At 36.2% G+C, this 24,061-nt stretch overlaps 1 protein-coding gene across 3 annotated transcripts in view; it reads left to right on the top strand.

Annotated features, from left to right (window-relative positions):
- The first annotated feature begins 1,016 nt into the window (after positions 1–1,016).
- The window catches only part of LOC120426537 (cytohesin-1-like), a 74,900-nt gene continuing 51,855 nt past the window's right edge, over positions 1,017–24,061 (top strand). The window contains exon 1 of one of the 3 annotated variants that reach the window (XM_039591304.2): positions 1,017–1,168. The gene's annotated coding sequence lies outside the window, so the exon portion shown is untranslated. Of the gene's footprint in view, positions 1,169–1,194; positions 1,437–24,061 lie in introns of those variants that run through there. The other 2 variants (XM_039591303.2, XM_039591305.2) reach the window with 2 other exon arrangements.

Raw genomic sequence — 24,061 nt, 5'->3', positions numbered from 1 at the left:
GTTTTTTAAGTTTTTAAAGCACTCATTAGAGAAATACTTTTCGACTACTTTGGACGCCAAACTAAAGCGAGAAAACAAATGTTTCACTGAAAAAAATCCTATTTAACAGTGTTTTTGGAATTGCAGGAGTGTTGCATGCAACTCGTTTCAAAAGTCGATTTTCTCAGCACTCGTCATATTTATCCAACTCGGCATGAAAAATACTTTATTTTTCCTCATTTTTATATATTTTAAAACAACATTTTTCTTGTTAGTATTGATAAAGTCATAAAATTAAATTTTTTGAATTGAATTCTAGTTTATACCAGCTCTGCAAATGTTTTGAGGGACTCAAAATCGTACAAAGAAATTAGTGATACTGAAAAGGCTAAGTTATCATTGATAGTTTAGGATATTCCGTCAACTTTTTTTGGTAATATTATATTTTCCATGTTTTTTTTGTGAATTACTGACAAACTAATTTATCACAAACGAAATTATCTAATCTTTTTGAAAACAATCTAAAATTGCTATCCATGGGCCTCTCAATTTCTGTCTGAACCCCACCCTAATCCCACCTCAGCTGGTGTGTCTGCGATATTAGTGATATCTGCAAGAAACGGTGGTGGTGGAGCGCAAGAGCGCACGGTTCTCTCAACTTCTCTTGTCCTCCCTGGTACACTTCGTCACCATCGCGTGTTCACGCTGCATTAGGGTGGTATTTTCCGAGTTTCTTAGTCCGTATTTGAACACGCCAAGTTCAATGTGTTTTGGTTTCTTCTCTCCCTCTCGTTGTGCTTTTTAAATATACGGTTTCTTTTGCCTGCTCTCCGATATTGGCTGGTGGCTGGTGGTGGTGTTCTTCCTCCTCTATACTCTTCTACACATGCCGGACGGAACGTCGTGTTCGGAGAGAGAGGAAACACAGTGTGTATTGGTCGGAAGCGGCTTTCCTGGTGTTATTGTCGTCACCAAACCCAGTCAGCCAGCCAGAGGGTAGTACAAGCTCAGTTTTTTCATAATTCGCGAGTTAGAAGGTCGCACAAGCTGTTCGCGCGCGCGTCTCAGTAGAACGTGATTCGAGCACTTCTCGAGTGGTTTTTTTTCTCTGTTTGTCGTGTAGTTGTTCGAGGATCACCTGCCCGACGACGGTGTCTTGCGTCAAAGAACTGGTGTGCTTCCTTAGCCGGTTTGTGCCTTTGGAGTGTATTTCTTGGAGTGCTTTTTTTTGGGGCGGATTATCCAAACTTGGAATTCGTCGTAATACGCCCACGTGCCCACTACTTGTTTGTGATTGAAAAAAAAAAGTCAAGGAAGAAGAGAGAAGAGCCTGCTTTTTGTTGTTGTTTTTGTGAGGCATGATGAATTGAGGAAATGGAAATACACATTTCACACGGATTCATCGGCTGATGGAGATGCTTATCGGAGCGAAGGAGCCAGCTTCTAGCTTCTAGGAAGTGATGATGATGAAGATGAAGTGCTACCTCGAGAATAGTATAGTGCCAGTGCGCAGTTTTAATCAGTGGATGTATTGTGTGCAGCACAGCAGCAGAGCAGAATCATCAATTTGTCGTCATCTTCGTCGTCGACTTTGTCACAGTTCAATTCCGCATTCGATTCTTTGTGTGTTTGGGGACGAATTGTGTGTGTCATAAAATAAAACAAAATAAAAAATCCTCATAAAATATTGATCTGTTTTGGTTGGTGCACAACACTGCACAACAACGGAAGAACCCTTGAAGAAGATTTGTTTCAATTGCCAGTGGTGCAGTCAAAGTCAGTGGATGTCGTCGGGTCCAATTGAGTTAAGCGGTTCCCTTGAACCGCCCCGTCGAGAGAGAGAGAGTGCTCTAAACAACAGCCGCGTAGAAAGTGCGAAAATATTTGTGGCTCCCAGGCCCCGTGCTAAAATTACTCAGCCGCCACAGCACAGCACACACACGGTCTCCACTGAATTTGCGAGAACAAGCTGCGAACGAGGTGGTGTGGTGAGTCATGTGCACTCACATGGCGCAAAAGGCCGATAAAGATTATCAATTTCGCTTAACTTACATATTACAGTCGTGGATTTTGGTGGAAGGGGAGCGCGGTGTACGGTAGGATTTGGGGCGTTGGATAACTGCTTTTTGTAGCAAAACAAAGTTTATGGACAGTAGGGATGCGGGTTTTGTTATACGGTTATATTTCAAATCAGGTCAGAAAAAAGAAAATCATCCCAAATTTACACACAATTTTTATTTAGAACCAGAGCCGTACCTTGGGTCTACGGCGCCCTTGGCGAAGCATCAATTTGGCGCCCCTCCCAAATTAACAAGCATTTTGATAAATTGATATTGATTTTTAATTATTGCTTCAATATGAGTTTTGATTTTATAATTGCAATTGGAGACCTTAATATGGTAAAATTCAGAAACACAGTTATTGTATGTTTTATTGTTCATATAATATGAGATAGGTTGAATTGAAAATTTATTACAGGAGTTAATTTGGCTGAATATTTTCTCAGATTTCATAAAATCGATAATGATAGCAGTTTTTTGTTTTTTTTTTCTTTTTTTAAAAACCTGAAACCAAAGGTTACATCTACTATGTTATCATGTTTAGCAAACTGAAATGAATCATCATGTCTGCAAATGTAATTTTGCTTTTCGAGTTCTACAAGTTTGTTTTATTTAAGTCAGAATAAACTTCAAAATGAACTATTCTTAATCCGTTGCTAGATTTGGCATTTGTGTTACACAACCATGTTGAATAATGGTTTTTTGATCAAAATGTGAACAATTGACCAAATTTTCTGACACTTGTTCAATAATTAACGTATAAAAACGCTAGTGAAGCAATTGATCAACAAAAACAATAAAAAGCGATGTTTTACTTGCTACTTGGGCCGTTCAGTTGTTTTGCAATCATAAGTTTCCAAAATTTCTAAGTATCGACGAATTTTATGTTTTGTTAGAAAAAAAAAGTTAAAAAAATATAAAGATAAGAAATTTTTATTAATTTTGAGTGATTTGCCCATACGATTTTTGAGAATATATTTCATCATTTAATTTTTTTAAATTATGTTTCGCATTGATTTTTATTTTCATATGTATTTATTTGTTTATTTTTAATTCGTAAAATTAAATTTTATATTCTAGAAAAATATTTTTGTGCGCAAAACTATACAAATAATTTCAAACCTTATCAAAGCTTTTTAGACGATTTAAAAAGTAAACAACACTGGTTAAGCTAAAACATAAAAAGTGATGTGCTCTGAAAAACATTTTTTTCTTGAACAAATAATGTTGGTCTTATTGGTGAAAATTTACAGCAGTTTTCCAATTTCAAAACCCTTGTATTTTGAAAAAGAGTATGCAAATTTCAATGCACGAAGTTGATTATAAAAGGGGAAATCGAGCTGAAATTATTACAAAGGCCATTTTTTTAACTCGAGAATGTAAAAATTTCAAAAGAAAGGTATATGTTTTAATGTTTAAATAATTCCCATTTCATAGAATATTGTGATTCACAGCCAAATTAACGTGATAATAACATATAGTAGGAAATTTTTATAGTCTGGAAGGTATGACTTAAACTTCATTATACAACGGTCCAAACTTTAACGTGTATTTATTTTGAGAATTTCTTTTAAAACTCCTTTAACTTTCTGTCGCTCGAGCGCCCCTTCTTCGATGAAAAAAATAATTTAGCATTAAGTATGAATTTTCAAAAATACTTCAGAAGAAATATTCATACAATTGACCTTGGCGCCCCTAAATATTGTTTTTATTTTTAAAAACCAAATAAGTTAATTGTAATTCTATTTTATAATTCGGCGCCCTTTCTGTTTCAAATATTTAATAAAGATGTTATAGCTGACATGAAAATTATGTACAATCATCAATTTTGGCGCCCCCCAAGGGCTGGCGCCCTTGGCGGTCGCCAACTACGCCAACCCCTAGGTACGGCGCTGTTTAGAACGGTCAGAAAGTATGGTACCGTAAACCGGGGTGACTTTGATAGGATTTCAATTTGTTTTTGGAATATTTTCCAACAGGTAAGGATTTTCTCAAGATTATTATTTTTAAAACATGTACTGGGGTAGGCCACACAAAGTCCATGCACTATTTTGTAAAAAAAGTGTTTTCAATAGTGTTTGGAAAAATTGTTACATTAAAAATTCTTAGTTTAAATTCCGGTGTGACTTTGATGGTCATAGTTTGTCTTGTTGAAATCATTTTTAAGATGTTCAAACTTTATTTGTACGTTAAATGTACCATCACTAAAGTAGCTGATATAGTTTTTAAGAAAAAAAAATCAATGTTTATATTTAGTTAACTAAGTTTATAAACTTTTCAACAAAATACATATACATTTTAGGTAAAATTGTTTAAAAGACGGAATTTGGCGTGAAATTTGTTAAAACTGGTTTTGTTTATAAAATTATTGATTTATATTGTATTTTATACTGAATTCGAAGCACGAATCAAAAGTTTTCACATTTTACATGAAATTTGTTCAACTGAAATTGCCTATAAATTTGGAGATTTTTTTTAATTGTGTTTCAAAAACACATATTATTTATTATTTAAAAACTTATTTACCCTTCTCCTAGTGCAAAATTGTCCAAAGTAATCCGAAAATGAATTCCGTTTTCTGATTCAAAATCATCTTCTTAGAGAAAATCATGACACTTTGAGAAGTTTAAAATAATGACTAACTTTTTTTTTAACTAACTTTTTAAACTTTTCAAAATTTTATAAAGGGGTCAGAATGATTCTAAACAATTCCTTACGTATTTTGACTGTACTCTTCATTTTGCGGAAAAATCTCAAACCTATCAGTCACCCCGGCTATCAAAGTTACCCCGTTTTACGGTACATTGCGTGAACATTTCAGGATTAAAAATTTAATAATACAGTCCAGACTCGATTTTCCGAACAGAACCATCCATAAACCACGTGGACACTTTTTGAAAATGATTCCAAAAACCCTTTTGTTTGACCGATATTGTTGAATGGAATGTTATACCCTACAAAAAGACTTTTCCTAGAATACTTAAATTCAGGGCTTTATTTTAAAACGATGAAAACATTTGTTTAACTGCTCTTATTTGACCTCAACTCAGTATTCGTCAAAACCTTAAAAGAATTTATAAAAAATAAAAGCGGTTTAGGTTTGAACAGATGCATAAACACAGAGTTCACAGAAATTTAAAAAAATAATCTTTAAAAAAACAAAGCAACTTCTTTTTATCAAACAAAATTAAAAAATGCAAGGAAATTATTTTGCAAACATTAAATATTCATAAAAATGTATAAAACCATGTCAAAACTTAGAGCAATGCAGTTGTTCTCTTTTTAAAAAACGGTTCAACCTTCAAAAATGCAAAAACTCAATAAAAAATATGTAAGTAACTGTGAATACTCACTACTCACATAATTTATAAAAACTCAACGATTGCGATTTATGTGGACATTGTATTGTTTTGCATTTTCATTTTCCAAAAATGGTCAAATTCTCCCCCATGGGGGGATTTCTCACCGGTTACAATACTACAATTTTGACTTGTTTTTAGTTTTATGGTGGTCAAATTTAATTTAAAAGCTCATAGCTATTGAAAAAATGCCTGATTGCTCGACAAAAACTTTAAATAAAATGTGTACCAGCTTAATCACGTTAAACATTGAACAAAATGACATATTTTACATTTTGTAATATTTTGACGAAAAATCGACTAACATACTCAACTAAATTTAGTGTCCTTGTCTTTATGAGATTTTTAAAATTTTGGTAAAAAGGTCGAAATGTAGACAACTCCCCCTTATTATTTTTACTGTTCCGAAATCGGCATACCGCATTTCTCAATTTAACAGTCGGTCGTTGTTTATACAAAAATCATCACATCACGTCATCACCGCACGTCCCATCCCTGCTTGCCTCATCTGCCTGGCCAGCCAGAATGCTCTGGAGAACGAAAACATTCACTGTTTTTTGCCTGATGCTGGCTGGTGTCTTAAAATTCGCTTTTCTGTGACATCGCAGTCGTGAGCTGAAACAGGCCATCTGATCTGATGGTGATGATGATGAAGACGTCCAAACAAACAAGCCCCGTCCATTTAACTCGTAAAAACTAACTCGTGCGATATCTAATGCGAAAATTGCTTTATTTTCCACTTGTTAGCGGGCGCGTCGGGGAAGGTTGTTTCAGCGTTTGGGTGTGATATTTTGTTTTTATACACATTTTTTAAGCAGCAGCAGTGGGAGTTTGTTATTTGCATAGAACGATTTTGATGGTACAATCTCTCGAAAATGTGAATCAAAGTGGAAGAATTTAGAGTGAATTTAACACTTATAAAATGCTGTCCAAAAGGGTAAACAAACTTCCTTCATTACACGAAACATTGATATTAGTATGCAAGAGACGTTATCGAGCAGCAGCTTCTTGAATATGCATATTGCTGCGTGGCTGATGGGTTTGGTTTATTTTAAGCCCCACCGGACCAGGACGATTGAAACGTCAACAAACCTTCCAGAGATAGAGGGAGAGGAAGAAGGGGTTAAACCAACCAGTAGCTGCATCTATTTACAGATATGTATGATCAATTAATCTTCTTTGTTCACTCGCAGCCGGTTGGAAAAGTTTGGAATTGCCTCTTAAAATAATAATCTTCACGCGCACAATTTGGTTGTTTATTATGCAGGTCTCGGGAAGAGGAATGAAAAAAAAACCTCGTACAAATGATGAAGTAAAAACATTGCTAGGCTATTTGTCTTTCGTTTGGGAGAAATTGTTTATTATTGCTCAAATAACCTCCAAAACAAAATTGCTTCAGGAAAATTGGAAACGAATTATAAAATTTTCACACAGTTGATAACACATCTCGGAATTTTTGAAGTCAGTAAACGATTCAATTTCATAAATTTATGATAGATTTGGGCTTTATGAATACGCTCCAATCGACAGAATTTAGTTTAAATGATTTTCCAGCAGAAAAAAAGTTTTAAATTTCGGGTATACGCATTCTAAATCACTTTTTCGCCGTTAAGGGGTCATATTTGAAATCGACAATAAAACATAAAACCACAAAAAATCGCGATTCTTACATCCCAAGAGTCGAATATCCGAAGTGAAATTTTTCCGAGACCTTCGAATAATCGAGTCAGGACTGTAATCCTCACCAACTAGAAGAAGACTAAATGATAATCAAATATGCTTTCTTTTTTTTTATTATTATTTTGCCATTTATTGGTTTTTGTTTCTTCTTTATTTTATATTTATTTATTTTTTAATTGCAAATGGTCAGGAATCTTTTTGAGCTTTTTAATTACCTACGGCGTTAATCTATTAAAAATACATTGAGATCCAGTAACTTCATAGTTTTTGAATTGTCATTGTTTTTAATATGAAGTTTATTAATAATTTTAAAAAAAGTTATAGCTCTGATTTGTACAATAGAGCCAAGATTTTTAAATTCTGAGAAAAATCTTATTGTGCTATCAGCTTCTTCCAAATGCCTTTTTTTAAATTCAATAAGTCAAATCTTTTCCTTAAAATTTATTCAAACTAGTTTCGATTGGTGCATAAACTCAACCAAGGCATAAGAAAAAACACACAAATGCAAAGCAAACATCACGTCGAAACAAAGAATCCATTTGATCCTGTTGTGGTGGCTTCAGTCAATCGTTCGTGTTTACATCTCACGACAGCCAGAGTAAGCGTTTGCATGTTGAACTGCAATAACGAAATGTATTTATGTATAGAAATCCGATTTTGAACTGCAGAAGAACGGAAAAAGCTACATTTCCTGTTTGACTCGCATCGAAATCAACAAGAGCCAAAGAAACAACAATCGTAGATTGGAATATTCCGATCAGATCGATTTTCGAAGCAATTTCGAGGCGCGTTGTCCAAATGTAAACTAAAGCCACAGATGAAGAGAGAAAGATGTTATCGCACGTCTTCTTCTTCTCCTATGACTAGTTCAGTCCAAGTCCAAGAATCTTGTCCTTTTTGGTGATGATTCCTGTAGATTGGGCCGCAGGGTGTGTAAAACATGTGTTCGCTCGAACGGGTGTCGCCCCAAATGGCAAACACACCACACGTTCTTGCTGTTTTACGATATGCCGTTTGTTGCATGTGGTGCCATCGTCGTTGTTCAAGATATAACATATATACTAGCGGGTCGTCGTCGTCGCAGATTGTCGTACATGCACCGCACTGATAAGAGAACAGTCAGCCCGGGTTTCCTGTGTTGGCAAGAGTCCCCGACGGAAGATATGGTTTGTTTTTTTTTGTCTTTTCCCACTGTCGACGACGTTGCTTTCTTATCTCGGTGTGCGTTGTTGGAGAGTGCACGGAATACGGGAGACCAGACTGCACTGGGGTGAGATTATTCATCGATGGCGAAGATTGCGAGTGGCTTACATAAGGAAGAGGCACATGCAAATTTTGCGTAGGTGAGATGAGTTCGATAAGGAATTCTACAATTTTGAGATTAAATTTTGGATTCTATAAAATGTTATAATGTTTAAAAAAATCCGAGAAAAGCATAAATTAAATTGGTTGATGTAAATTGATAATTATGCTACATGAAAGTTTAATTCAAATATTTAGGAAGCGTTCTATTATTACATAACGCAGTTGGGGGAGGGGGGTCGAAGGCCGTGTTACGCTCCATACAAACATTTTTTATTTCGTATGAAAAAAAAAAATTACGGGAGGGAGGGGGGGAATCCAAGAATCATTTTTTTTGCGTTACGTAATAAAAGAACGTTTCCTTATCAACACTTTCCTTAACCCTCTACTGAATTTTGTTATCGAATTTCTTTTATTTTTATAGTTTTTCGTCATTTTGAACAACTTTTTTTTCCTACCCAAAACTTTACTTCTTATTTAAAAATTAAAAAAAAATAAAAAAATTAAAAAAACAATATTTTTTTAACTATAAATTATCAAAATTTATAATTTTCTTAGAATTATAAATAAACCACTTTTTAACTTTTGAAAAAAATATGTTTGATGATAATTAAATATTTTGAAATTTCCTTTTTTTTTACTTTCAAGGATTTTTTTTTTCATATTTAGGCTATTGCAAATGTTTTTTAAAGTTTATGTCCTTCGGCTCTGACCAAAGTCGAAATTACAGGCCACGGTTTCAACCAAAATTTCTAAGTATTGACGATTTTTTTTTATTTATATTTAATTTCAAACTATAAAAATGTTTGCAACGGCCAAATGAGATTTTTAATTTTTTGGCATCCTTAAATTTTTGAAAGGCGTTTAACTTTAAAGTAATCTTAGTTTTTTTTCAAAATTGTTGAATTTCTGGGTGTTTTGAATTATTTTAAATATTTTTTTTTATGTTTTTGTTTTTTTGTTTATGTTTTTAGAAATTTTTAGTTTTTGATTTTTTTTATGTTTTTGATTTTTGTATAATTTTCAACGCTTTTAAAAAAAAATAAATTATCAATGTTTTTGAAATTTCTCAAGAGTAAAATTTCTATCGTAATTTCTCGATTTGTCGATGGTAGATTGTAATCTTACTATCAGGAAATCCCGATTAGTGATTCCGTGAGTCGGAAAATTACGATCGAGTGCAAGAATCACCACGTTTAAAATTTCCAATATAGCTTTCATAGACCCAAAATTTTGCATAAATTTGCATTATAACAGAAAACAAAAATAAATCGAAGAAAATGCATTAATGATTTTCAAATGATGAAACATTTTAATTACATGTTCGCTCTATTTTATAGTTTCTAATGTAAACACTAAAATTTTATCAAAATATCGTTTTTAAATACCCTTTTTTTTCAAAATTTTCGTTATCATACGACTTAACGGTGCACATCAACCAAAGCTTTTGCACCCAGATTTTTGTTACAGACATTTTAGTATCTTCAAAACTACGGGTACTATCGACATATTGTTTTATTCATCCCCTAAAGTACTGTCCACAAAGTAATTTACAACAAAGTTTGATTAATTTTACATTCCCGTTATTGCAGAATTGGGTCCGTAAGTATCACCACTTTGGAATAAGAAAACAACAACTTCCTTCGTTGCTGTGCACCCTTAAAATTTTGTATAGAATAGTAGTCTATTCGAACTTTTGTGTTCATTCTTTAAATTTTCATAAAATGTCATATTATTTTAAATAATGATGCACGATATAAATATCAAATGACGTGAAATTATGCATAGATTTTTACTACATTAGAGTTTCTTATGTAAAATACTAAAATTTTAACAAAATGTTTGATGAAAATACTAAAATTAGCTAAAGTTATTTTTAATATGGGTATCAGAGGCGACTCGTGCCCGAATGTAGTACCTGTTCAATGTTATTTTTTTTATTCTTTATTATAGAGTTTTTCAGCCGGAGGCTGGTTCAACTCTTTTGGATGATTTGACTTCGTGCTTGAAGTTGACCCGGTTACAATGTTGTTTTTAATAAATATTGATTATAGATCGTAGTAAATTTTTGAATCTTAATGTTAAAAAATGTTTTTGAAGCTTTTTTCTTTCCAATGGCTTTTATTTTTACGTTTTATTATTTTTATACTATTATAATTTTCTGTTTATGCAAATAATTAATTACACGTATGATTAAGACTTTTTTATCTCGTTAAAATGTATTTTTAAGACTTAATCATTAGCGTGGCGAATGTGGAAAAATAGAGCAATCGCTCTGCCATCCTTATCGAAAATAGTTTTGAAATTTAGTACAATATTCAATAACTTCTTTTGTTATTGAATATTGTACTAAATTTCAAAACTATTCATCAGGATGTTCAGAAAAAATACCACATCCTTCACCAAGGAAAACTGTTTGTTGGGCTTTTTTAGGCCTAACTAATATTTAGCTAACTTGGTTACTACTTAAAAATTAAATTGACATTTTACTTTATACTTTTTAGAACCAGGTCGTATCGCTTTTGATCCTTTGTAAAATTTTTAGAGAATTGAATTTACTCACTGTTATGTCCTCATGGTTTTGGAATTCAATTTCTGAATAAAAAGAAGGGCTTCTGATGTTAAAAACAAAACTATATTGACATGAATCTGAGATAATGAAAATATTTGTTTTTAGCATAAGTGAAAAAAAAAATCAGAACAAATTCATGCTACAATATAAATATGATAATAATATATTCAACTAGAGTTAACCGGACCAACAGTCTGAATAAACACAGTCGTTTTTGGAGCATTTAAAGGCATCAAATCTTAAACTTAGGACTGCATCCGCTTTAAATACAACCATCCTGAAAATAAAATAACGATCATGGTTGAATCTACTGTCATAATTCTTCTCATGTGTCCCGAGTCTGGAAAAAAACACAGTACTTTTTTGTTTCAATTGTTTCAATTCAATCTATCAATCACACTATCTAAACTTAACATTACATCACTTTCCATCGAAGAGGTTCAACGCGCGCAGTTGAACTTTCCAGTTTTAAAACAAGCCATCACCAGTCTGCGCAAAACAGCCTGATGCCTAAAAGAGCAATATCTGTGGTGCTCTCGCGCTCTCTCATTTATTCATGCTCTCAACGTGCTGTCAACGCGCTGGCTTATTTACCTTTTGCAAGCAGCTCCCTGCAGTGCTGAGCGAGCAAAATCTCTCCCAAAAATGCTGTCAGTTCACGCTCTCAGATTGAACCAGATTTACCAACACATCGGTAATGCCGCAGCGTATGAATAGGAAGCTCTTTACATGTGTTGAATTTTTTCCGTATGGAGATTTTTTCCCCGACGTTCAGCGGGTCGGTGTGAACGCGACGAGCATTTGCGCGTGGCCCGCCAGGCTGGCTCGCTTTAGTATTGGTGGGTTGTAAAGAGAGGTAATGAGTAAAGGGTGGCGGGCAAATGCTTTTTTGGTGCATGCAGCGCTGCTGAACATAGGGCGTCGATTTTTTTAACGTATATTCAAACAAAAATTGTAATTGTATGTTGCTGGTTGAAAAAGCACCGCGGTACTTAGATAAAAAAAATTAACCGCTTGAAATCGACTACCTGTTCAATGAACAGGTTGAACAGGTGGACGAGTCGCCTCTGATAGGTATTAAACATCCAAAAATTGTATACAGATTTTCACTGCATGAAAGTTTTGAATTGTACCTACTCAATTTTTTACAAAATTCCTTATTTTTTAGCATACTCAATTTTTTTTTTTAAATTTACAATATAGCTAGGCAATGACAAGAAATTCAGTATAATTGTTTACTCTATTAGAATTTTTAGAGTGGAACACTTTTTTTTAACTACCATAAGCCCTGAACTTAAAATGTAGTGGAAATCTCTGGAAGCTTGAGCTAAACATGTTTGGACATATTTATGTATTATAAATATGTTGCTAAGAATTGGTTAAATTAGAACTGGATGTGGAAAATCACTTCAACCATCAAATCGTCGCCGTCGTGCTAACTTGTCGCACGTGCATTTTGGGCCAAATTGAGTTAAGAACGCCATTTTGTGCAGCTAACAATGCCTCACCTTTTGACCTTCACAGATCCCCAAAATTCGATTTCAATCCTGAGATAGTCAAAGCCGAAAAAACTCCGTGCATTGTTGTCGCTCTGCATATGAAAGAAGTTTCAATTTTGTCGTGCTATTATGTCACTCCCCGAAAATTGATGTAAGTGCGACAACTGGCCAAAGGGATTTCAGGTCAGAACGCGTTTGACGCACGTACAAGTTAGACTACTGTAAACATTTGTAATTATAACTCGGGACTCCAGCAACCAACTTCAACCAAACTTCGGGACAATGCACAGAATGGTCATCCAAACAAAATCTGTTTGTTATTGTTTACATTTCGTGTAAACGGTCAAACATTAAAACGCGTTTTTCTCAGAACGTCGAAATGGCGGGTGCGACAAGATAGCACGACGACGTCGAAATATAATATCTGTATTGTAGAAATAAATGTTTTTTTTTGTAATATTTCTGGTAAAATAACTCTTTAATTCAATATGGTCTATTTTATGAAATTCCCAAATCCAATCTTATTTATCGGTAATTTATTAAGGGTATGTTAAGAAAAAGCTTTACAAAAAAGTATTTGTATGTGAAGGTTGAATACAGCTGTTTCATGAATGTATTTGCTGAACCATTGATCTTCATTTCAGGAGTTATGAATGAAATGTTGCAAATCTCAGACAGAAATGACATCAACCCAAATCACGTCATCTCGCTTGACAACCATCGAGACACTTCCCATCCATCGATTGACTTACTTATTTTCGCCAATTATCACACACAATAAAGCTCAGCCAACACGAAAAAAAACCGGTGAAATAATAACTACCCTCTCGCTCGTGTGAGCTCATCTTAACGGCTGTCAAATGGTTTATTTTCGTTCACTTCCAAATCCAGCAGAAAATGCTCCCACGTCTGGCCGGCACCTGCTACCAAGGCCGCAGTGATTCCGACTTTCCAGACCCAGTCGGAAGACTCGCGCAAAGTAAAGGGCAGAATTTCAATTAGCGTGAGATAACCTGCAATTTGCCTAGCTTTCTAATGCGGAAAATTAGCATTTGAAGCATGAATTGTTTGCTTCGAACTTATTACAGTGGAACTAATGGTAGCAATAAGGCTGCAGATAAAATGTTTCATTTGTAGCACCTGCTCTTGAAGTGAAGCAAATTGTATTGAAATGTACGGATTCCAAGATTCTTGCAAAACTCAGCAAAAGAACCATTCTAGCATATCTGTGTGTACTTCGAGAGAACATGCAAATTCCCAGTACACTTTACACTCCAGTAAAACCCAGCTGTCGTGGTCGTCGTCGTCTGGTTCCGCAAACAAACAATGAACATCCCATACTGAGAGAGCCGCAAATACACGCGTGTGATAACCGGGAAAGTTGCTCAATTTCTGCACGTTTTATTACCCAGTTGACACAGTTTCATGCCATTAGGGCGGTATACTAACGAGGAGTTCTTCTTGTGGTAGAATCCTTTCCGAGCTTCTGATTTTCACTTCATCTTCTCTAGCTGACGAAAAAAAAGGGACCGAAAAGTTACAAAAGAACACAACAATCTTTTTCGGGAGCACCAGCCAACCCCAAAACTTGCAAGGTCATAATCGTTGTAGCTCGTCGTAAAAGTTTGGTCGTAAAAAATGGACGAGATTGTTTGGAAATTATGTATAAACACACAAAAAAACGGAATGTAAATCTCCATTTGTTGAGAAGAGGTAGCAAAAGTTATCGACGAAGTTACACCCAAACGACAGATTGTTGATATCAAATGTGACTACAATTGTTTGAGATTGTTGATATCCAATGTGACGTCAATATTGTAACACTGATTGACTGTAATTCTGTTTCTTAAAACGACCACTGCATTCATTACTGTTGGGTTTGGTACATCAAGCGTTCGTGGCACAGTGGTAAAGAGTCAGACTATTACTCAAAGAACTCCAGTTCAAGTCCTGGTAACGGCAGATTGTTTTTATTATCTTTCAAGTTCTTTCTTGTCAAAATCATGATTGTGAGCATCTCCAAGCTGTATTATCAAATTTAAAGCGGCCAGGCCTACTGTGTTGCATCAACCGCAGAGAGGATTTTTTGAATGAATCACACTTCACAGAACCTGAAAGACACTTCGCATATATGCCCTTGTTTCCATGCCCATCTTATGAATTAATTCCACCTCCCTCACATGGGTGTACTAAACGCGGTTTGAAAGTTGGCAGGCACGTGATTCAAAGCTGAAACTTCGTCACACGCTTAGACGTTGCGATTAATCATCAATTTTCTCTACCAGAGAGCAGTTACACTTATACGCTAACAATGCATTGAAATAAATCCAATTGCGCGGCGGCGGCGACGGTTCAGAAGCCGTACCGAGATGGCAGAAATTGTGACGCCGACACTCTATTACATCTAATCGAGATAGAGAGAGAGAGAGAGAGCGTACAAAAGATAAACACTTTACGAAATTAAAGCAATTGAGAGAGGTGTACGTCATCTTTTGCTAACCGCCACGCTAGTGCGCTCAGTGGTGGGCGAAGAATGAAAGTAAATTTAGTGAGCTAGCCAGCAAATGGAGCAGATGATTTAGCGCGAAATCTTGAATGAATGATTTACGGCGCCCTAAACTGGACTGTTCAAGTTCGTCGGAATTGAAGGATTCTTGGGTAGGGTGGGATGATCTGTTTTGGTTTTGGTGGAATAGATTTCAATTTTGGATTTATATGATATCCGGGCATCAAGAATTTAGTTTTGTCGATTCGCCGTGCCTACACTACTTTGCAACTTTTGTATGTGAAGGTGTCTTTCAAAAGTGAACAAAACTTAGCTATCCACCGACGTGCCTTCCAAGTAGCGATGCTATGGGAAGGACTCTTTTCGATAATAACTCGCACTCGTGAATAAGTCACCAATTTGGCCCTCTACCTTACAGTTCCGGCGAGCTATTGTCAAGTTTTATTAATGTGAAATTGGTTTGATTGTCGCTGAAAGCAGCACTTTGCTCAACCAAAAAGAAGTTGAAAATGATCCAGATGACCTGAACCACCCGCCTCGCTTTTTGTAGCGAATTGTGACACCTATAATGAAGGCATCATTATTTATTATTTCCATACTGCGTCTCAAACGAAGTTTCGGTCGTAACAATCTTCAAGGGCTTAACTAACAACTTTTGTCGATACATTACCAAGATACCAGAAACACCTTTCCACATTCTTGGCCTAGATTTATGAAAATTTATTCCAAACCCCCAAACACCATCCGACACGTTTTCCATCACTTTGATGTAGATGGACCGAACCCCTCGCGCGGACAGATTAGGTCATATCAAGTAACTTGTGACATTTTGCTGACAGAAAAGGGCACACATTTCTTGTATCGTGGGCAAAGAATCCCGATGGCGGTGTGGTGTACGTGTGTACAAATCACTTATTATGTGACACCCAGATCCGATGGCAGAGCGCACATACTTGAAGAATAAGAGAGTGGCATTCAATGGGCTCATCAATAGTCAATCCATCAGTATACAGAACAATCGGGGTAGGGAGACCATCGCCATCGGCGCGGGCAAACAACGCGGGGTTTGAGCCTATTCAAACACGATTATACGACGCGACAAACTCCCATGACTTGTCGAGTTTTACTCACTAGAGGCAGCCAGGATATCAAAAGTTCCTCGCCTTGCATATTTGAGTAATTCTTTGGGTTTTCACAAACCTTGTGGTAAAAGAAAAATAAAAATACTTTCATTGAACAAAGGCCGGCTACGAAATTATGAGAAAGTCACTTCAAAAATACATTAAGGTAAATAATATAAACAGAATGGTTTGATATTTTGTATTACGTTTTTTTTGTTCAACCCAACTTTTCTGGGTGAATTCGTATAACATGTTGTTTTTTCAAGAGAACAGCCTACTTTGCTTCAGAAGAAGAAGAAGAAGCTGTCAAGCATAGACATTGACTTGAGCAAATTCCTTTCCCCAAACGATTGCCACCATCACCATCCCCCGTTCTGCCCGTTGATGCGCTGCGGTACGCCGAAGGAATGCTAAAAAGGTTGCTTTTGAATAACGATGTTCTATCGCAAGACAACAGGACGGTGTCACCATAGAGACCTTCGTTGCACTCCCCCGGTGGAGGCTCGGTCCCACAACAGAACGTACTCTTCTATGTGGATTATGCTCGGTGTGGGATAAGTCGTCGAAGCAGGCTTTGGAGCATCGGCCGGTTCAACGATCGTAACGAAACTGTTGACGGGCTTCCTTCCTTTCGCCAACCAACCGAGCCGAGGCCTGCTGGGTTGTACTTATTACATCAGTAGCATGTAAACAGTCTCCTCTCTTAGAAAGTGCGGTTACCTGGTTTCCATACAAATTGACTTGTTTTGGATTCACCGTTCGAGGAGGAGGAGCAGCCAGCCCGCGCTGGAATGTTCAATTACCGAACTCAACGAAAAGTGTTGTTTTTATTTTCGTCACTTTTCGACGCCAGTCGAGTTTTTGAAGGCGCGACGCCACTCATTTGATAGTGGGTAAAAAGTCGCTTAGCAAATAATGAAGGAAACAAACCACGATAAGTGAAGTGTCATCCAGTGAATCATGGAATTTACGTTCGCGTTTTACAACACTTGAGTTATTTCGAGCGAGTGATTCAGTCAGTAAGTTGAGAGATTAATTTCGACAGTTGTGCATGTTGGTATTAGTGTTTAAAAAAAGTATAGAACAACTGATAATAGTTTTTTGTAATGTCGTTGTGAAACTACTTACTTTTCCTGTCATTCTTGAACGACGAAATAGCCTACTTTTCTGTACCAAAAATAACAGAATCGAATAGCAACACTTTTCAGCACTTGTTTCGAAAAGTAACACTTTTCAACATTTTTTTGATTTTAACGATTAATTGACAAAATACATGAAAATTCGACTTAAAATTTCACTCAATGGGTGTTTTTCGAAATTGCAAAAAATGTTGTATGGAACTCGTTGAAAAACTTGATTTTTTCAGCACTCGTCGTATTTATCCAACTCGGTGAACCTCGTTGGATAAATGTACGACTCGTGCTGAAAAAAACCTCTTTTTGCAACTTGTTGCATAAACTACTATTAGCCAATCCGTCATGAAATTATTATCTTTTCCTGTCATTCATAAACAACGAAACAGCCTACTTTTCTCTACCAAAAATAACAGAATCGAACAGTAACACTTTTAAAACCAAATGCTGAAAAGTTCTACTTTTCAGCACTGAAATGGATGCTGAAAAGTTGAACTTTTCAGCACTTGTTTCGATAAGTAATACATTTCAACATTTTTTTTCATTTAAACGATTCATTGACTAAATACATGGACATTTGACTTATAATTCAGCACTTGTCGTATTTATCCAACTCGGTTAACCTCGTTAGATAAATGTACGACTCGTGCTGAAAAAATCCTCTTTTTGCAATTTGTTAAAGTTAAAGTTTCAGCACATGTATCGAAATGTAACACGTTTTTTTTTTCATCAAAAAACCTTCACAAGGTTCCACTTCTGGTTAACATATCATAAATCATGCTGAGTAGATTTCACGATTTACTCTATTTTTTTGTCTTTTTATCCATACCATATATAATCATATTTATAGGATTACACCGTGGGACAACTAAATCCCCTTCCATTTGTTTGAATAATCTCATATCTCTCTTAAGATAACATGCAATCAGTAAGCAGCTCGCAAACATTCTCGTCCAAACTTTTCCCAGCAGTAGCAGCACACTCGCACAGCTTGAAATAATAAAATCTGAAAGTTTCCTGCATAAATCAAACTGAGCGACATTTCGTAAGCAGCCTTATTCCACTTTCAAGCTCTTTGTCGCAACCGATTTTTTTGTTTGTTCATTTCTCTGAGTTCGAGGCAAAACTCACGAAACCAACCACAAAAAAGTGTCAAATTCAAACCGCAGTGTGATCAAAGTGCATGACACTGACAAAACTAACAAATACGCCGAAAGTGTGGGCTGATTTGAATGATTCGCAAAAAGCCAACCCGAGAATGACACACTCAATTGAGCCGAAGTAATGAATGAATTTGTGTTGCATTGCGAAGGCGCCAGCCAAGGTAGAGGAGGGTGACATCGATTTGAAGAATGCGGTTCCCGCGGCAATCAATTATATCTCGTGCCATGCATACGGGTTCAGGACTGCAGGCAATGACCGCGGTCAGCTATGTACTGAACTGAACATACTGCGGACTGGCCGGAGTCGATGGACGACCGTTGCTCTTGATCTTGACTTATGTGTCTCGAGGTGTCACATGTTCTAGAAGACTGGTGGCGGAGAAAATGGGATGTGGAAATCGATTTGAACAGTGATTGTGTTGAAGAAAGCGTTCGCGATGTAACTTGACGATTTTTTTTCTAAACTCCCGAGCGTAACTCGCTTGAGCAGGGCAAACCCTGTCCGTAATCGTAATGCCAAATGGTGCTTCCGTAGGCAAATAAGTGTACGTAGGTACTTGTCGCGCAGGTACATGAGACACTGATCATTAGCTGGAACGCCAGGCAGGCACTCACTCTAGCTCTACACTTGTTGAGTCATACTCGCATTACTGCATTATCAGCTTGTTCAAGCTTGAGCACCTTCGCTTTGTGGTGGCCAAGTGACGTTCATGCACCTTCGGGTACGATTTTTTCAGCACGAGTTGTACATTTATCCAACGAGGTTTACCGAGTTGGATAAATACGACGAGTGCTGAAAAAATCATGTTCTGCAACAAATTGCTTACAACATTTTTTGCAATTCCGAAAAACGCTTCTTTAATGAAATTTTATGTCAAACAATTCATGTGTTTAGTAAATTCATCGTTCAAAAGAAAAAAAAATAAAAATGTTACTTTTCGATAAAGTAGGCCGTTTCGTTTCTCCGGAAGGACAGGAAAAGTTGACAGTTTCACAGTGGAATTGCAAAAATGATATTAATATATTTTAGAATTAAGAATCTTAACTTTCAGGAAGACTAGCAAATCAAAAAGTAATCTCTTTCGAAAAAAATCATGTTTAAGTTGACACCATGAGCAAATCCCTCTGAAGAGTCACTCTTGCACAAAAGCTTTTAACTTCTCTTTCCCCCTGCTTTCTGATGGAACTCTCTGCTGAATGCATACATAAACCAACATTAGTGTTATATTCCTTTGGCTTCGCAGGTCGTCCCTGTTTTCGATTCTGGCGGTTTCTCCTCCAACGATCGCTTAGCCCCACCAGGATGAGGCTTAAGTCCCAGCTTCTGGCCTACTGCGTTCGAGGCCGAGAGGGTTGTATGATGTTGTTATTTATAGCGCATTGCACTGGACTGGTGGTCGTTTATATTTATAGAACGATATATACATAATTACTGATACGACCTTGCACTGGATTGATACGAAACCAAGTACGCAGCTTTGTTTTGCCTTCCGCTTTTTTCGTAATGGGTTTGCCTTCCTACATTTTTATGGTAATGCTGGCCGTTACTGTGTAATTTTGTTTTTTTTTTTGCCTCATGGTCATAATCGTTCGATGTGCCACTATCGACCAGTTGTATAGCATTTAATCCAACACACAGGCACAAGCTTATCGGATAAAACTCCGAGCACCACTTCAGTTTGTGTTACACGATAGATGTGTGTGACCTATCTCCTCTGACACAGAGAGTTCAGAACAACTCAATTAAACGCTTCCCACCAAAATGCGAACCGTTTTGTGCGGATATTTCCGTCGTAAAAAATAATTGGTTGCCGAAAAAAAAGCAGATTCGCTGTTTAATCCCATCGCCAAAATCAACTTGAATTAAATGCTCTAAATTGCCTAAAGATGAGCAAGAACTTTTCCGACGAATTTCCCACAGACGCCAAACCGGGTTTAGACAGCAAAAAAGAACTCGGGGAACCGTATAAATAAACCTTGCTATAATTATAGCAGCACGCTGTCGTCCATTACTTTTAGCGAATTCTAATATCGTCTACTGTCGTCTAGTTGAGATTACGCAAGCTCAAGAGAGAGAAAAAAAGCAAGGTAACCAGAAGCATCAGCATCGGTTTGGTTCGCGGTCGAGGTAAAAAGAGCAGTTTCAAGATCAAGATCATACATATATCTGAACAAGCCAACGAGAAAACAGTAGCACCATGATTTTATAATCCGGACTCTGGCGGTGCAGCAAATGGTCGTGAATTTTACGACCTGGCAATAATATTTTTGCTTTATGTTTGAAAACTTGAAACAGACAGAAATAAACGGATAATGGTGCGTAGTTACAGTGAACTCTGCTTGAATTTGGGTCGGTCAGTGCAGCCGTTCAATTAGGAAGGACTAATCCATCAACGCATTGACTAAACAATCGAGTGTCACACCACACCTAATCAACTCAGGTTACTGAGCTGTTGAGTGGACAGAAGGTTCGTTTTATTTTTATTGCCAAAGACAATTACAGTGTGCTCTTATCAGTTACTTACGATAATGACATAAGTACCGATAAATGAAAAAAAGAAAATGTTATACTAGCTTGATCTGTTTTGCCAAACGGTTCTCGAAAAACAACAGTATAGAAAAATACTTTTTGAAATTCCGCTGTGAAACTGTCAACTTTTCCTGCCCTTCTCGAGAAACGAAACGGCCTACTTTTCCCTACAATAACTGAATGAAAAAATTATACTTTTCAACACTGAAATGGGTGCTGAAAAGTTGAATTTTCAACACTAGTATCGAAAAGCAACATTTTTCAATATTTTTTGTTTTGAACGGTGAGTTCTAGAGTAAATTTTCAAAACAACCTATGAGTCATGGATTTCCTATGCAGATAGGACCTTTTGAAAATTTAATCTAGAATTTACTTAACACATGAATGTTTGACATAAAAAAGCCATTCAAGAAGCGTTTTTCGGAATTTAATTCTGTTCGAAGTTGTATGAAACCCGATTTAAAAAAAATCATTTTTTTATTTTTTGTTTTTGTGTTTTAACATTCTAATCTAATCTAATCCCTCACAGAAAAAAATAATGTTAATTTGGAAGCTTTAATTTTGGAAGGTTGAATATTGCCTCTTTTATGATGAAATTTTACCTCAATTTAGACTGAAAAAGTGACATTACAACAGAAAAGTGGTAAAATTACACATTTTCAGAGATAAAATTACACCTTTTTTCTGACATAAAAGATGTACCCCTTCCCAGATGTAATATTACCATGATTTTTTTTCTGTGTAGCGTTCTAATCTAATCAGACCCTAGCGCAGCCAATCTTTCGGAGGGATCCTGGAGAGTGCCTTAGGTTAGATTACGCCTAGCACTCTTCTTGTCATTTATAATCATTTGTAGTGCGCCATTGCATTAGAATACATTGAAACATCACAAGCGTTAAAGCGGCCAGGCCTACTGCGTAAAGCCGTATCGCAGAGATGATTCGTAATAGGGGGTTGGCGTCGCTATTTTTAGACCACGTTTTCAACTTTTTTCCATCGAAACCGACTACTTTATCGACTTCATGTTGCTGGGCGAGATAGGACGCCGTCTATTTTTAAACGATGACTCAGCACTTTTCCACTCTTGCACTTCAAAAAACCAGATGGCAGCACGATGTAACGCCACGTAACAATATTCCTAATTCCAGTCTACGTTTACCAAGTCGTCATGGCCTAGTGGTAAGCATTTTTGCTTACCAATCCAAAGGACGGAGGATCGAATCCCGCCTCGAGCGACTTTGATTTTTCGTTCATATTCATCTTTTCAAATTTATGTGTTCTTAACTTTCTCGTTGGGGGCAGATGGGAATCGAACCCAGAACCATTCGCTTACAAAGCGAACACCGTAACCAGTCAGCCACGGCCGCTCCCTTGTTTTTGTGTTTTAACATTCTGCAACAAAAAAAAACTAAACACAAAGCCAAATTTTCAAAAATTTTAAGCAAAAATCATCTTAAAATGCTTTAAACATTAATAACTATTAAAAAACATTGCAAGGTTTCCGATAAGGGGTTTGAGGCAAGTTGACTCCATCATTCATAGTTTTGAAAATATTTACCATCAAACTCAAACCATCAACTTTAACGACCCCTAGGTCTTTTGTGGTCTCTTTTGCAAGTTTCTGCTCGAACCTAGCAGTCCAAAGGCTTGAATGGGGAGAGCATCCAAGCCTCTTTCTACTCCAAGGAACCTTCCACCCCAGGGTTCGAACTAACGACCTTTGGATTGCGAGTCCAACCGCCGCCAGCGATTCCATCAGAACAGGCTTGGTTTGGAGATGACTCCCACACCTGGAATGACTTAACGGCCTAACAACAACCAAGGCCGCACTATGGTACATTGGGTGGCCAAGTTTCAAAAACGTGACCTTCTCCAAATATTTTTTGGTATTTTTTTCTCAAAAGTAAACAATCTAACTAAGAAAAATACAAATTTTCAAAGCTCTAAGTTTGTTCATTACGGAGATACGCAAGCTGAAAGTCAAAAAATGGAGTAAAAAACTAGCGTTTTTTTGTAAAAGTACTGATTGTTTAATTTTAACATAGCTCAGCCATTTTAAATATTTTATTAGGACAATTATACATCGTTGGAAAGGTAATGAGATAAGCTTTGAAACTATTAATAGATAAAATGTTGTTTCCAAACCAAAAACTGAAGTTTTCATCGAATAACTGGAGCATTTTTTTGACAAAACTTATTTTTTTGTGTTTGTTAATCGAGTACTTTTTTTTCTAACCGATGCTAAACATGAAACTAAGATCACTTGAAAGATTGGATCATAATCTAACATTGCTGAAATTTCCAGCCTGCGATTTTTTGCGTTTTCGGAGATATGCCATTTTGAACATTAACGTTTTATCAAAATTTGCTGCAATCTACATATGCGTCCGTTTATTTCACTTGCTTTGCTACCTACTTCGTGGGCATCGTCGCTTCAAAAATCAATACCTAGTTTCAAGAAGTTCGAAATGACTTTATTGGAATTTTCTGTTGCCTACATTTAAGATTGAGTACCTTAGTCAAAATAAGGTAATCGTACCGAAGTTTCTCAAGCGAAACTGGAGAATCTGTATTCAGCAAAATATTGACTTAGCATGATGAATTTCTGCGATCAATTCATGAAACTGATCCACATTTAAGTTCTATGTTGGTTAGTACAAAACATCATAAAAAGTACCTTTAACATATCCTGAAGCCGTCAAAAACTCAATAATCAAAAGAATTTTCATGAACAAGAACATTAGGATTAGTTAGAATATGTTTTGTTTTTTTATCGTTTTACTTCATAATTAATATTTTGGATAAAATAATTTTTCTGTTATTTCATTTAACAATTAAAATTTTCGCAATTTATGCCCATAAGGGTGGGGGGGGGGGGGGGTCTCAAGTTATATGGCATGGACTCACAAAAAGAAACACACAGCAGTAAAAAATAAATATTTGACTAAAAATGAATTTATTACGCTTAGCAAAATTTTGTTGGAGGGGAGGAGGGGAGGGGGGGGGGTGAAAGAAAGAGGAGGGAGCGGTTGTGTCCTTAAAGTGGGGATGTATTAGCTTGCAATACAATATATATGCAATTCTGTTGCACTTGCAAATGTATGAAAAGACTATTTATTATAAACAATCAACTATTGAAAAACATGAAAGGTCATAA

The sequence above is a fragment of the Culex pipiens genome, chromosome 2 (genome assembly GCF_016801865.2).
Source record: "Culex pipiens pallens isolate TS chromosome 2, TS_CPP_V2, whole genome shotgun sequence".
NCBI lineage: Eukaryota > Metazoa > Arthropoda > Insecta > Diptera > Culicidae > Culex > Culex pipiens.
Note: the sequence above shows the minus strand (reverse complement) of the source record. Positions and strands in the feature narration are given on the sequence as shown.